This window comes from Coturnix japonica, chromosome 2 (genome assembly GCF_054131305.1).
Source record: "Coturnix japonica strain WE chromosome 2, WE-NBRP24, whole genome shotgun sequence".
Classification (NCBI taxonomy): domain Eukaryota; kingdom Metazoa; phylum Chordata; class Aves; order Galliformes; family Phasianidae; genus Coturnix; species Coturnix japonica.
The window spans coordinates 138,429,848-138,445,122 of NC_140664.1; positions in this window are offsets into that span (position 1 = coordinate 138,429,848).

Below are 15,275 nucleotides of genomic sequence, written 5' to 3' on the forward strand. Positions count from 1 at the left end.
TTTTATTGCCATGACAATTCTTTCAAACTATTGAAATATAGAGGGAAGGTGTGGGAGGAGGGGAGGGGGGGGAAAGTTGGGTCTAAGTCGTTTAACCACAGCTCCAAGAATAGGCAATTTTGTTGTGCAGACGTGACAGATGAATGTTTAGTTTTTTAACAAAGAAAAAAAAAAAAAAAAGAAAGAAGAAAAGAAATGCTTGAAACAGGGCAACTTTAAACAATCCAGAGCTTCAAAAGCTTTTAGAAACAGGGCCTTGAATTAGCATTTAAATAGTGAAGATAAAAAATGTCCAAAGAGAAAATGACAGAGGAGTTATTTTTTTCTCTTCTAAACAGTGCATGAAAGGATGATCATTGTACTTGCACCATCACAGCAAACAAGTGGATTTTAATAAAACCCCCTATGTGAAATGTAGACCATTAGTTTGCAACCATGTTACATAAACTTTTTAAGCTTTCATATAGCAGGAGTTGATACCAGCGTGTTTGATTGATTTTCTCACATGGCGGTAAGGCTATGGCACAGATACTTGACCACAGTGCTAACTTCAGCACTTCTTCCTTTTTGACTTTCTTTGGGCTGCTTACTCCCTGCCAGAGCCATCTGTGGGCAGAGTAGGCAACCAGCAAGACAAAAATGCTTGCCCCCAGAAGAATCAATTTCCTTGTTCAACTCCCCAAGTCTTGTTAATGCTGTCAGTGTAACCAAGGAGGAAGCCCTTGGAAAAGGAGACAGGGCCAGTTTTAGCAGAGATGATGTTGCTGAAACAAACCTGAATCCACGTCTTGAAGCTACCTAGGGCATGCAGGTGATGCTTTCCCACTTGAGTATTGCCATTTGAGTGCTGTAGTTAAAAAAATGCCTTATGGCAAAATAAAAATAAAATAAAATAACTTTTAAAAGCTAAGATAAACCAATAGTTTCTGCATGCAGAAATAAACTCCTGCACATGACCTGTGTGAATGATCAAAATAGACTACTTACCTCTTTAAGTGGCAACCCACTGCTGAAAAGCTGTAGGTTGAAGTAGATGCATCACATAAATTTATTGACTTTTCTTTATGTTAAATCAGTGATATTCATCTTGATTTTCTTATTTACATGTTAAAAATTTCCCTTCCATATGCCTGTTTAGAAAAGTTGAGGCTGAAATGCAGTGATGGGGCTGTTAGTTTATATGCTGCCAGTTAATCTAAAGAGTCTTCATCAGTACAAATCCATTTTATAAACCTTATATGACATCAGATACTTCTAAAAATATCCAGGCATGGAAAAATTTTCTATATTTTTTTGATTGAGCCAATAGATATTTTGGAGGAATGTAAGATTCTCTTTCATAGAATGGTCAAAATGGAAAGGAAATTAAAAACAGAACAACAAGAAGCTGAAAAGAATACCGAAATAACTTTTTTTGTTACTGTTACCAAAAATCCTTGAGTAAAGTTATAAAATAAATCTATAGAACTGTAGGTTGCTGCAGCGTTTGAGGCACGGACTCAGATGTGAACGATCCAAATCGTTTATTACAAGTTCTCACATCCCTTATATACCTTCACAAGTTGTTATTTTCTAACTTTCCCGTCCGCCCTTACAACTTTCCCAACCACTTTACATGTCAACAAAGCATTCTACAAAACACTTTTCAACTGTCCATGCAGGGACGTATCCAATCAGAGTTGTGAGACCCTTCTTCTCCTTGCAGAGATGTCCTTGGTTCTCATGCTGTTTATCTTGCTCCACAGCTGCTGCTCTGAACAGCTTTTCTTGTATTCCCACAGTTTTCTTAAGGATAAGTAAGATAAAAGATAACATGTAGATCCACCACGGTAGGTTTACACTGGATTTTGAGATGGGAATAACATTTTCTAGAAACAGCTTTGAATAATCATTTAATTGACTTGTCCGTTGATTAACAATTGTTTAATGTCCACCACTGACTGTTCTTTGCACCACACAAATTAGACAAATATATATAATATAGATTATCATATTCATACCAGTTGGAATTAATCTAGAAAACAGAGGATTTAAGGAGAGGCCAGGAAACTACAGCATCAGAGGGAAAGGGCAGAAGAAAGTAATTGTTTTGTCTGAAAAAGAGAAGGGGACACATGATGACTCCTGTTTCATAAGAAGTCCTTTGAAAATGCAACAGGAATAATTTTGTCCATGTTCAACAGGACAAAAAGACTCCCTAAATCTTCTAGAGGATTTTCAGGTAAAATTCTGAAGGTAAAATCAATAAATCCATGCATTTACCACCTTAAGAATGAATGGACTCTCCACCGTTGAAGATCTTTTGAAAAGAATCAGATAAACATCCATGGGAATGATGAGTGAGGAGGCCTTGAGGTTATCTTGAAGTCTCTTTGAGCCATGTTACCCTGTGTTTTGAAGGACTTCCAGCAGTGCCAACAAAATTCTCTTCAGGGGTGGGTAAATGGCCTTTGAAACAAATAAGAACCACAGAGGATTCAGGGGCTATAAGTTTATAAATTCATTTGTGGTTAATATTTCCTCTTCCATGCCAAAATTTTCTTTTTTTTTTTTTTTTTTTTTTCCTTTCCCTACAGGAAACAAATTAAAACCTGGCATTAGTTACCATGCCACTGAGGTGAACTTCAGTATGAACTTCATCGTGCAAAGGTTACAACTCTTGCAAAATCACAAACTGTGTTAATTGTAGTGAGGACCAAGACAGAAGATGGTGCTGTTCTTAGGGAAATCCTCCTTTTTGGTGATGGTAACATGAGCTTTCTATGTTAACGCATGTAAGTTAATGATTCCTTATATACAGTACCAGTCAAAAATGTGGAAAAGAACACAATAAGACAATTTCCCATAGATTCAAGATAGATTCAGTAAAAATTTTATGACATTAAGCTTTTTGGGCTGATGTTAATACCAGAGAATAGCAGAAGTGTATGTAGCAAAAGCTGTGCTGACTTCTGAATTCTGAAGTCTAATAAACAATAGACAGTTATTGGTACAGTCACTTTCAATACAGGGAATTGTTTACAGCAGCAGGATGTTAATAATTAACTAAAATATCACAGAGAAGCATTCATTAGTTGTCTTTAATTTTCAGTGAATAGGCCAGTAGTGAGTTATGATTCTCCTCACTACACTCTATAAACTAGTGTTGTTATGGTCGGACTCTAAGCAAAAAAATAACAGAGATGAAGGAAGCATTAAGCAAGTAGATAGCTTCGTCATTACTAACTGCTAATCACCATTAATGATTTTTATTCCCCTCATCCAGGAAGCAATTTTGTCCATTAAAGACACACTGAAAAGTGTAACCTGAAGTATGACTCATTCTTTAATAAAGCAATATTTAATACTTTTGAGCCTATTTTTATCTTGGGAACTATGAATATGAAAAGGATTTAGGATCTCAGTATTCTGTCTTGCTTTCTGTCCTGCTCATTAACAAACCTTATTCTCTTTCTTGTTAACACACAGTATTTCTGTCTCATGATCTAGGCAGAACAATTGTGTGGTTGGACCTCTGCCCGTTAGAGATGGATAGCATTTTTTTTTTCTTTCAAATGATGAATTGCCTCCTTACATATTGAAAAGGTCTCTATGGACTTCTGTGCGAATGCTAACATCTGGGGCAGGATTCAGTTACCTGAACACATGCGGCTGTTGATATCTTAGATGTTCTGATTCATCCTATTTACCTTCCAGCTGGTCAGGAATAGTACAGGTGTTCCTAGATGCACTGGTGTGAGTGTCTTCAGTAACCTGGGGTTGCTCAAATGGCAATAAATATCATGTTAGGACAAGAAACAAGTGGCAATAAATATCGTGTTAGGACAAGTAAATAGTGCACCTTGGCCAGAAATTTCATCTCCTGCATATGCATATTTAGATGGAAAAAATAAGGTGCCTTATAAGGTGGATCTTGCCCCCTAATCTATGTCTAACTATAACATATTTTTTTCTAAAAGAAAGTGAATCTCCTCCAGAAGACGTGTCAAAGATGGGGTGAGTTTCTTTATCTGTTCTTCTCGTTATTTGATTTAGGGTCTTGGAAATTCTTACTCATATTTATACAGTATCTACCAGAATGGGAGCTCAAATTAGAAGAGAAACCAGCTCCTATTGCATCCCAGTAGTTCAAGCAGCAAAAGCCAAGTGGTGGTCATGGTGTTGACTATTCAGTTTTAGCACCAGCATAAGATAAGTAAAGTATTCACCATGGTGGTCCTAGGACCACAGATTAGCTCCAAGTCTGTGATTATTCTGCAGATGGCTGAAAGCTTTAAAATGTTTGGTCAAAAAGTAAGGGTTCTGGTTGCATTGGTTACAGTCGTAATGAGAAGAGCAAGAAACATATTATTATTTTGATTCCACAGTAGTAACTGAGGAATTACACAACGTGGTAATTCAGGAATGTCTAAAGAGAAAAGGGAACCATAATTAACTACCCTACCTTGCAACGCAGTCCCTTATTTGAGGAAATGACATAATAACATGGAAGCAATCTCTCCTATAAACCTAAGTACTATTGAAATAGTTCACATCTCAGACAATTTGTTCACCTTAGAGAAGTACTGGCATCGTACCTTTTGAAGGAAAAAAACATGAAATATGTACGGATGAAAGTATTAATGAGTGTTTCAGTGGGCTAAACCATGACGATCGTTAGACATATATATAAGTTTTGGGGGAGAATATATGCTGTGACTTTTTTTTCCAACCAGTCATCTGATTCAACATCTCTTCATTTATAGGTCCAAACTTTCTTTCTAGAAAGCTTGGGATTTGGTTTTAAGTTTGAATCCTAAAGCCATCTTTGGGGTTCAAGAGAAAAACAAAAGATGAAATCAGCCCAATAAGCCAAAACCTCTAAAATAGCAACTCTAACCTCTGTTTATATATGTATTTCTTTATGTCTTTGTGATAAAGCTACCTTTCGTCATGGCAGCTGGTGTGGTGCTATATTTTGGATTTAGAAGGAAGATGATGTTGATAGCACAATGATGTTTTAAATCCCTAGAGTTTAGCTGCAGTGTTGTCTTGTCGGCAGATCCAGAGAGACCTTTTCTAATAGTTCTGAGCAGTGTTGAACAGAGCTCGTGGGTGAGACCTCAGCACATTGCAGTGATTTGTGTTTCTCTGGAAATGCCAGGGTGACTTCACATTTCTTCCAAATATTTCAATAGCTTTCAAGGTTCTGCATTTGTTCACTCAGTCCTGACTGAAACCAGGAGAGTTTCTTAGTTTATTTCTACAACCGTAGGACTGTCACATCAGAGAGTGCAGGATATCTGTAGGCTAATTACTATATTCTCTGCGTAGAGCAATAGTCACTGACAACACTTCATTTTTTAACCAGGACTTTACACAATCTCAGGGGTTTTCTATGTGTGAAATTCTTTTTATTTTTCCTACAATTTCTCTATTTCTCACTCTTGAGCACTGTAGCAAAAAAAAAAAAAAATCAGAACATGTCAACATTGTTCTCTTTGCTCACACCTCAGATGCTGTGAATGCTCTCAGATGTGTTCATGCTTTCTGGTCAAAAGCCCTGAGTAAGAATTATTATATCTGTACTTGCTATACAGAAGGGAAGAGATAACTATCAAACTACTGACACTCATGAAACCAGCTCATGAAGCTTATCAAGAAGCTTGACAAGTTTTGACCCTTGTGACTTTCCAATAAAACTGTCACAATTGCCCAAGAAAACACCTAAGTAAAGCTCTACAAAGAGAAGTTGTCCCACAGCTGATGAATATCTTTGAAGTAGCACATTTCTGTAACAACACTGCACAACCTCATCCACCTAGATATTATATTTGCCATATTTTGATATCTTTCAGTGGGGGATAAATAGGATATAAACAGTAAGAACCTTTTGTTGTACAGTATCTCACAGGCACAGAGCATAACAACAACAAAAATACCCACCAGGTTTCTCTTGGAATACCCAAATGCAAATATCAGTTTAGTAGCGTCAGCTACAGTAACTAAGGTAGCTATTTTAACCCCTCTTTTCTAACCTTACGATGACAGTGATTTAATTCTTGTATGAGAGATGCCTGTTAAACTCCAATGATTTGCACCGACAGTGATTCACATCTCCCCTTGACAGCCAACTCCACAGCCTTCTAGTTCTGATCCTTTTCCTAAAATTTGATGTAATGCCTCCCTGTTGTCTTGTAAACCCATAATGACAACAGGGAATAACTGATGCTTGCCTCTTTGGTAACATTTCTTTTAACCACTCTCAGTTAATCATGGTCTCCCTTTGTCTCCAGAACCACACACCCAGTTCTTTAAACTTTCTCTCTGAAGTTTTCTTTGCACATCTTCTTCATTCCAATAGCTTCCTCTGAGCTTTTTCTAAAAGTAATTTGTGATATTTGTGATATCTGTGATATTTCCTTCTCTTTTTTTTCTCTTTAAAAAATTCTTTTTTTTTTCTTTTTTTTTTCTCTATACCAGAGCCAGGAAAAAGCAGCTCTGTTGGGTCACTCACTCTGGAGACTTCTTTTGAATGCCTTGTCAAACATTGTTCCTCCATTAGCACCTACTTGTGACCAGAGAGGCTATGAAGCTCCATCTGATGATGGCACAGAGTAAGAAACAACTTGGCGCATTTTACACACTATTTCAGAATGTAATCTCAGCTACAGCTCAGCCCAGGAGACACAGAGGAGTTCATGCAAGTGTTCAAGCTGCTCTGCAGGTCAGTGCCTTCATTCCTATTGAGCTTGAATCTGACTTGCTGAGGTGTCTCAAAAACTATAGAGGAAGTAAAGCAAGGTACTTTTATTGTTGTTTATTCTAACATTCCACAGTAGCTCTTCCAGCAGGGATTTAGGTTATATTTTTAACTCCACCTGGATGAAAAGATCATGTTTGGGGAGGACCTGTGTTCTTCTATCTTCCACTTCTGAGAATTTGTTTCACTTTGTCCCTAACACATTTGAATTACTACTCAGTCATACCTTTAAATGTTGACTACAGCTGACTGGTGCCTGGTGCTTCTCTGCGGCTTCCTGCCCTCTCTGCTTGCTGAAGTCACCAATTCTGTAGAACGTTGGGGTTTCCAGGTCACTGAACTATCTAGAAATATTTAACATCATTGTCCAAAAGAAAGTGATTCCGCTATTATGTTCTCCTATCTGACCAGAAGTTTGCAGGAAGTTGGGCAGAATGCATTGTCTTGATTTTGTGGCTTTCCGAGCTTTGTTCCTCATAGAGACAAAAGGAGTCAGTAGAGAATGACTGAGCCCCACTATCAGGAATGGGCAGTGTGACCAACTGACCTTGGAAACAGCAAGTCATAAAACTTCTCGTTTGTTCTCTGGTCGGATGGGGGAAGTGTAGTAATATCCCTCTCTGATTCTCTTCTTGCTCTGTTAGGACACCCACATACCAGCAAACACTTGGTCCATACAAGGGGGGGTGCGGCAGAAACTTGTACAGGAAGAAATAAACTGCATACAAAGCAAAGTTGTAACCTTATCGAAGAAGCCTTGTCGGAGGCAGGAAACCATTTATAACTACAGTCCGCTGCTGGAAAGTCCATGTTGTCAGCTGTAAGTAAGGCAGCACTTGTGGCAGCAGTGATTCTCCTCTGGCAGGTTCCATGAGAATGAGCAAGGAGAGTCAAGCTGCAATTAACATGCAGGCAGGGAGGAACCTGGTTTAAGAGAAAGAGTAGATCCTTGCACCTAGGATGGAATGACCTCATGCATCAATACAGGTTGGGGAATGAGCTTCTGGAGAGGAGCTCTGCGGAGAAGGACCTAAGGGTCCCAGTGTACAACAGGTTGACCATGAGTCACCACTGTGCCCTTGTGGCCAAGAAGGCCAACAGGACCTGAGGTGTATTAAAAAGAGCATGGGCAGCAGGTCAAGGGAGATGATCCTCTCCCTGTACTCTGCCCTGGTGAGGCCACATTTTGACTGCTGTGTCCAGTTCTGGGCTCACAGTTCAAAAAAGGCAGGGACCCCCTAGAAGGATTCCAGTGGAGAAACACAAAGATGATTAAGGACCTGGAGCATCTCTCAAATGAGGAAAGGCTGAGTGACTTGGGTCTGTTTAGACTGGAGAAAAGAAGACTGAAGGGAGACCTGATCAATGTTTATAAATATCTGAAGGGACGTGGGAGGAAAATGGATGAGGCCAGGCTCTTCTCTGCGGTTTGTAGCAATGGGACAATGAGTAATGGCCTAAAACTTGAACATGAGAAGTTCCATACAAATATGCAGAAGGATTTCTTTAAGGTAAGGGTGATGGAGCACTGGAACAGCTGCCCAGAGTGGTGGTGGAGCCTACTTCTATGGAGATACTTAAGATCCACCTGGACACCTACCTGTGTGACTTACTGTAGGGCACCTGCTTTAGCAGGGGGTTGGACTCAATGATCTCTTGAGGTCACCTCCAACCCCTGCAATTCTGTGATCCTGTGATTGTGTGATTTAAGATTCAGCATGAATAACAAACATCATTTCACATGACTGGCAGTTGCAGTGAGATGTGTTGCTTTGCCCCAAAGAGTGCAATGAAATGAACATTTTCTCCCAATATGAGCAGCCAGAAAGAAGAAATCCATCTCACAGACTGATTCACCATTTCTATTAATAAAATTCTACGTATCTCAATTCCTGGGAAGTTCCACACAGTGAAATAATTTTTGATGTCTTGTTCCTGCACAAGAACAGTAGTAATGAGACCGTCTGATGTTTGTATGGGTGCAAGAGAGCAAAGCATCATGAACTGCTTGATTTATGTGATGCACTGCATTGAGTGTCCCCAGAGCTGCAGATTTCAGTGCTGACAGCACACATTTCCCCATAGTTATTAGATCACTCTGTGCCTCTGATCACACATATCCACATGGTGTTATGGAAACACTGAGCATCAGCAGAGAAGGAAGTTGCCTCCAGATGTTAAAGTGCAAAAAGTACATTTTGAAAACCTGCTAGATGAAGGTCCTGACTTTTGGGTTGGGTATTTAGAAGTGGGGTTTGTAAAGTTTTTAAATGTATTTTTCAATATACATATTATCAGTTTCAACTTAGTGATTTTATTTTGAGTGTTTTTTTCCTGTTACCATCACATGCATTGGCCATACTCCCTTACAGACCTTTTCCCACTGACTTTGTGAATAAAATCTCTTGACTTTTCTTCAAGTCTATTTTCCACTTCCTATAGAATGATAATTATTTGCAGTGGGTTTTTTGTTTGTTTGTTTGTTTCTCTTTTGGAATCTCATTGAATTTGTCCGAAGATGCCATAACAGGTTTATCTTTCATCTGCTGCTCTGATAAACTACACAAGTTACAGGAATGTGGTTTCACATTGCCTCCCTAATAGAAATGGGTGAAAACAACTCTCACATCACATCACTTACCCTCCATTCTGTTCAAAGATGATTCCTATTCTTTAAATAGTTTGAGACAGTTGGAAACAGAAACAGTGAGTAATGCTTGTGCCCTGTTGTGGCTCATAATCTCTGCTTCTTAGATTTGTATCATGAATTCAAGGTACTTTAACTAGTTTTGCAATGCAGATTTTCTCCACTGGGTTATCCTGAGAAATACTTTTCCCCTTTTCTCTGCTCCGACTGCACCAGTCAGTATTTTGTGATCTCTCAGCAATGCTTTTCAAGCAGAAGTGATCCTCAGACTTCACTTCATCATGCCAGGCTCCAGCCCACTGAGCAAAAGCTGCCAGTTCTCTTCAGCTTTTCTGCAAGATCCAGCCTGGCAGAGGCATTTTTATCAGCTCTGAGTGTGAGACAGCTCATCCCTCACACCGATCTGATTCACACTAACAAGACATACATGGGCAACTGCCAGTGGTAAATTTGCAGCCCTGCCAGTTTCCCAAGAACGTGTTGGTTTCTGCGTGGCTCCATGAATACTATCTCTCACATTTGAAAAGGTCAGAAGTTCGTTCCCCTTGAGCCAGGCCAAATGAAAGTCTTGCAACCAAAGATGAGACGTTGAGCAATAATTCTCAAAAGGGTAAAGAGAAACAGCTGTGAAAGAGAGAACAGAGCTGTTTATACAAAGTGGTTCATTGTAAACCTTCAGTGAGATCAGAGCAGTGCCAGCCTGGTGGTTAAAGGACACAAGTGAGCTGAGAGCTGCAATTAGAAAGAACTAAACAGCATGAACTGTATCTTTATCTGCTCAAAAGTACTTATAACATTATGAAGGAGAGTGAAAAAAGAAAGGAGATTCAAAAGGCACAAAGAGGGAAGAAATACTGAGTCACAGTGGTATCAGAAACAAGTCAGGTATCTTACACACCCAAATCTATAGATGTATTTGTGTTATATCATGTATATTGCTGTTTATCATATGGTCATCCCTCCTTTGGACAAGGAGATGACAGTGGCTTTGCTGCATACTTCTTCAAAGCAATATTTTATTGTTCCTTTTTTTTCCTTAATACTTCTTCTCAAGGGAAGTGTAGAAACAGAGTTCAGCAGGTAACTTGGCGGGTTTCTTGAACACTCGGATGTTGTGTTGAGGAATACGATTTAGCCAGGAAGTATTGGTAATGGTTGGACTAGATGATCTTCTAGGTCTTTTCCAACCTTAATAATTCTGTGATTCTGTGATTCTGTTAGCATAGAGCTCATTTTCTTTGTAAAGGCTTGTATGGTGCCATGTTCTGGATTTTTGGTGAATACAGTGATGACAACACACTGATGTTTCAGTTGCTGCTGAGCAGAGCTCACACAGAGCCAAGGACTTCTCTGCTTCTGGGCCAGGAGTGTGTAAGGAGCTGGGGGGTTGGATTGACAAAAAGGATGTCCCATCCCATATGGCATCACACTCAGCAATAAAGGCCAGGGGAAAGAAGGAGAAACACATGGAGCTATAGCACTTGTTTTCCCAAGAAGCTATTGGGAAAGAACCAAAACCATGACTCAGAGATTTATAATAAGCTATAAATATTGGCTCTAACATCATCTTGTCAATAACTTAATAGCAAGAATGATCTGAAAACAAAACCTCAGAGTATTTGCAAGTCAGGAAGTAATTAAATGTCACAACATCTTTCTGGGATAATAAAAAATAATATAAATAAATAAAATATAAAATACTCTGGCAGAGCTTTCTGCCAGTGTTCTAATTGCTGCATAAATGCAGGTAATTGGTTTCCTCTGAATTTGGCATAGATATTATCTCCAAGTCAGAGGGAGGGAAGCAGAGGCAGTGACATATCACAGGTCAGATTTGCAGAAGTATATGAATCAATTAGGAGCAGAAGTCCCTGGAAGATGATGTTCAGATCTGAATTCCTTATTGTCTTTGAAAATTCCACCTCAGGGAAAGAAAAGTGAAAGTTGGGTGTTTGTCTTCTATGTCCTTGTTTAGGTGCATATTATGTTTTTACATTAGAGCGCTCTGAAGCTCTCCAAACATTCTCCTATTTCATTTACCACTTTTACATGGACACTAATTTATTCTTCTCCAGCTGGCAAATATTGCCTAATGTGATTTGCCTGAGACCAGAAATGGAATTGGTGACTGACCCAGAAGCAAAATCCAGGGCCCTTCCTCCACTCCTATTTTCTAGACATTATCTCATTTTATTTGAAAACTACATATTGCAAGTTCACTGCTATCACAGCCTGCATTAAGCCTGAATACGGGATGACTTGGCTCCCGTTGTGATTAAATTGAACTCTTATCGTAACCCAAATACAAGTTCTCGTGTGTTTTCCCAGAATACAACAATATTGGCTTAATACCAAGCTGGCACTCCGCACTCTAGATCTTGGATAGGAAATGATATTTATAGATGTGTACACATGCAAGCACTCCTATATACACACGCACGTACATGCACATCCACACACCATTACAAGCACCGGGATGTGACAGTGACACCAGGGACTCAGAAATCTCCAGGAGACCTATGGAAGCTGCAGATTTATTTGAGATGTAAAAAGAAGCATTCATCCAGTTCAAAATATTTAATCACCAGTCCCTTCTCTTACTGGTTCTGAGGCAGTTCCCAGCATTCAGAGGCTGGCATTGAGTCCATGTCTGATGGTTGCTCAAAATCCTTAAATACACTTTAGAAAATGATTCATTTTGCTTTGATTTGTTCACAGCCTTGCTGGTACCCAAGACCCCAACCTTCTTCCCCTGGGGATGTTTATTAAAGGCAGGCTGCCCTTCTTTCTAATGCTTTTGGAAGTAAGGATGGAGAAACCACACTGAACATCCCATCTTTTTGACCACTCTGGCAACTGTCTCCATTTTCTGCTTGTTTGAAGGACCCATTTTTTTTAAGGAACGGAGCCTTTCAGACTGATTTAGCAACACATTGTGTCTCAGGGAGCCAAAGGGACAACAGAGGCACTTTGTATAGGCCCAGACTGTCTGCCTTTTGTGGGCAAGGCCCAGCCTGAGGAGAAGGGTCTAATGTAGAAATGCACTTGGATAGCGCTGAAAGCAGTCTGTCAGGCCATCATGGGGTCTCTGCACCTTGCTGGAGCCAGTCTGGGGGGAGGGAGGAGGGAAATCTCCATCCCAAGACTATCCCTGCCACGCTGAGAGCCTTCAGAATTAGCCTTTGGCCTTGGTAGAAGCTGGGAAGGGGGGGGGCAGCTGCAGGGAGCTCTCTGTGTTCAACACACTTAGGCTGACATCCTGGCAATCTACCCTCATCTTGGCAAACCCTATTTATCTTATATTTCCCAAGCTCTCCAGGCTGCTTTTTGATTGCCTTCAATGGGCATTTCTCCTCTTCTGAGTCACAATGTGCTTTGTTCATCCCTCTTTACCAAACAGTAGAAAGGATGCTTTACAAGAAGCACCCAAAGGAACTAAGTGTAATAAACCGTCTCGGTGCAAGAAAGCAATTGTCTCGGAGGATTCTGACACGCAGCAGTTTGAAGGCTGAATACAAAATGCACTTTCCACTACAGTGAGCCTTTGCTTGGCACAGCCTTTAATGAAATGACTTATCTGTGTGGGCAGCAATGCTTCCCTTTTGGGCTCATTCTTCCAGCCTCCCTCTCCCAACTCAGCCATTGTCAGCCTTCCAGTCACAGCTGCACTGTAGTCTTATAGTCGTCATTTCTTTTGGCCCCGTTTCAAACCACGACTGTGTTTTTAAGTTATCTGACAAATCTCCAGCAGGTTCACAAGGCCCTGAAATGACTTAATCTGTGGAGGAAAGGCTGTAGGTTGCATTTGCTGAAGTAAATACTTGTTTTAAGTTTCCTGCCCTTCACTTAACTCAGATGAGGAGGTGTTTTACCCTGTGCCATAATGCCAGAAAGCAACAAATTGAATCATGTATGGTGTGAACAGACTGAATGATGTAAGGTGTGATTTTCTGCTGTACACATTTGCATTGGTAGTAATCTACAAAGGGCTTACAGGCTTAAGGTCCTGCCCTGACAGACTGGGGCAGTCGTTTTCTCTTTGTATTTCTTTCACCAAAATACTCAGTAGACCTCCAGCAGCAAAGGGATTGCTCATATGTGCTTAATTGTTGTGATTTCAGCAATGCTTTGCCATTAGAATCATAGAATCATAGAATGTCCTGGGTTAAAAGGGACCTCTAAGATCATCTTGTTTCAACCCCCCTGCCATGAGCAGGTTCACCAATCACTAGACCAGGCTGCCCAAAGTTACATTCAGCCTGACCTTGAATGCCTCCATTAGCAGGACAAGATGCAAGCTTTGCCATTAGTACCTAAGTTTGTGCTATGTCATCATTTGCTTAGCAAACCAATTTTCATACTCATTTTAGTTCTTAATTTAATCTTCCCATTCAGTCACCTCTTAATACCCTTTAGCCTGTATCTTACACCTGAATTAAATGGACAGCACTTGTATTTCAGGAAGGAGGTAGAAGGGGAAATTCTCTCACAGAAATATCCATATTATAGCACACCATGACCTCGGGGTCCTAACACATCAGCAAGGCAAAATATAAGGTGAAAACATATTCCCTTTAAATGGTAGCAACCTGTGTGCCTCAAAGTAATGCTCTCTGTGTCAGCCTAACAGGACCAGACTATTTGTATTGCTTTCCATCTCCTTTACTCCCAGATTATGCTCTTTCATATTTCAATAGAGTCCAAATTTAGTCTCAGTCTTTTTTATTTGTTAGGTCCAACCTTTCACTCCCCAGAGACTCCTCAGTCTCCAGTACTGTTTCTTGAAACACCAGAGAAGATGATTAGTGAGAATTTGAAGTGAGGAACGTGGGGGTACATTATATCTGTCAGATGAAGAAACGTTAGAAGAAAGAACTTGGGAAAAGGGGGTAAACATTTCTGTATAACTCTAAAAGATAAATTGTTAACAAACTGCTTAGAAATTACCTTCATCAGGTCAGTCCATAGAGGCCCAAATCTCTCCAAGTACTGATGATCCTTATCCCTCCCTTCTAATCCACTGTCTGACTAGTATATTTTACCTACTCCTAGATGTCTCACTTCTACAGTTTAGGCTTTAATCCAACTCCATGCTCAAATCCATTGCCAAGTAGGGGTATGCTGAAATAACTGGATCATTGATGATCTGAGAGAACAAAAGCTAGAGAGATAAGAGTTCAGGTTCATACAGTGATGGATACAGGATGGAGTAAGTTCAGAGAATATGAGTGTGCCAGGGAGGTACAACATCCTGAAAAATAGAAGGTGCCAGAAGCCCTGTGGGAAGGATGGAATCTGAGCAGCCCAGTTCCTGTTTGTGAGGTATGCTGATGGATGAGGAACATCTGTTCTTAAAGGCAAAGAAGAAAGATGCTGCTGAACAAATGATAGCTGAGAGAACAAATTCCTACAAATGCAGTGGCAAAGCTTTGAAATCAACCTTTGTCAGAGCTTAGCCAAAGTGCTGATCCAACAGTATATTCCAGTACAAAGCAGCAAATAAGAAATTCATACTGAGATAAATGTTAAAGAAAAAGACTTTCAATGAAAGAGGACAGAAGTGTTATAGGGTGAAGAGAGCAGAAGAGATGCAGAAGAGATAAACTGTTTTAACCAGGGATGTTCACTTAGAGCAGCAAACTTAGTCACATCTCTGGTCTGCTCAGCTGAAGGGGAAAAACAGAGCAACTATCTGAAAGTGTATGAAAGAATCAGAAAACAGTTCCCACTGTGGCTCATTTTTCTACCTCCATTTCAAACACACTTGGTCCTGTTTGTTTCCACAGTGCAGGGCTGACCTCAAAATCTTCCACAAGACTTGTAACGTGCACGCCAGCTGGCTGCAGTGATCCTGCCATCTGCTTCTATTTTTAATACCCCAGGTTG